Source organism: Myotis davidii, unplaced genomic scaffold (genome assembly GCF_000327345.1).
Source record: "Myotis davidii unplaced genomic scaffold, ASM32734v1 scaffold461, whole genome shotgun sequence".
NCBI lineage: Eukaryota > Metazoa > Chordata > Mammalia > Chiroptera > Vespertilionidae > Myotis > Myotis davidii.
In genome coordinates, this window is record NW_006295825.1 from 2,188,835 (window position 1) to 2,190,128 (window position 1,294).

The 1,294-nt window shown below is 56.4% G+C and overlaps 1 protein-coding gene across 1 annotated transcript in view; it reads left to right on the forward strand.

The window, feature by feature from the left end:
- The window catches only part of RBPMS2 (RNA binding protein with multiple splicing 2), a 29,090-nt gene that overhangs the window by 13,433 nt on the left and 14,363 nt on the right, over positions 1–1,294 (forward strand). The gene's annotated exons all lie outside the window — the stretch shown is intronic.

Below are 1,294 nucleotides of genomic sequence, written 5' to 3' on the forward strand. Positions count from 1 at the left end.
GGGGAGTGGCCCTGCTGTTTTCCTGCCTCAGCACCCTTTGTGGAGAAAGGTGTGCCCTCCAGGCAGGTGGACCTGAAGTCCAGGCTGCTATCTTGGAGGGGTTACCAGGCCAAGGTAGGAAGAAGGCTGGGGTGCCCTTCAGAATCAAAAGATAAGAGGGTCTCCTACCCAGGGGCATACCACTGGTTTCAAAAGCCGTGTCTGACCTTCCCATCTCTAATCAAAGCTGGAACGGGGGAGCCTCTGGGCCACAATACCCTACTGCCGCCCTTCACCGGGACGTTGAGTGTTTAATGCCGAGTATGAAGGAGGTCTTTTGTGTCCAGAGGTTGTGACACGTTAGAGCTACTGAGCCCTCAGCGTCAGGCATGTCCTTCCCCTTGCAGAGGAGGGCACACATCTGGTAAGAGCAGAGTGGCCAGACCCTTGCCTGGCCTCTGGCTGAGTGGGAGGGCCCTGAGGCCCCACTGACCCTGTACCCCAGTCCCGTTCCACACAGGGGCTTTCTGTGTAGAACCCCCACCTCCTCCTGCTCCCCTGCCAGCCCCTTCCCTTAATTCCTGCAGGGTCCCCTGTGAGCTTGGCCCGGACCTGAGCAGCCCCTGTCCTGACCTGGGGACACCTGAGTGACAGGTCTGCCCCTCAGAGTGTGCAGAGGCCAGAGAGCTGTCCCCTGGGCAGAGAGAAATAGATCGAAGTCCTGTCTGGAAGCTTTGCCCACAGAAGCTTGACTGTGCTGCGAGGCTGATGCCTTGGGTGTGTTATCACCTTGCTCCTGAAGGCTTTGGTTTCATTTCAATTTATCTGAAGATCTTTAAACAGGTTTCAGTTTGTCTGATAGAAAAACACCACTGACACATAGATATGAATGAGTTTATCAATGCTCCTTCTTCCTACTTCTCTTTTCCCTGCAAAACACTAAGCTGTGCCTCTGGGCTGGAGAGGGCTGCTGAGAGGAGAGGAAAACCTAGATGGTGACCTGCAGTCCCCTGCCTGTCACGGAGGAAAGGACTGGGCAGCCCGGGAGCCTGGGTCCTCTGTCTTGCTGGGTTTAGAAAGAGCAGTTGAGAGGCTCCTTATGGGAGGGGACATCCCCATCCCAGGGGCCTCAAGAACAAGGCTGTGGATGGGGGAACCACCCTTTCCTGTGCCTCTCAGGTACTGCCCTTTTGCCCCTCCCTGAAGCACTGGGGGTGAGATTCAGGGGCCACCGGTAGAGGAGGTGAGGAGTGGTCAAGAGGTGAACCCTTAGGGAATCCTTAGGCACCCCAGATCCAGCACCAGCTGGAGGGAA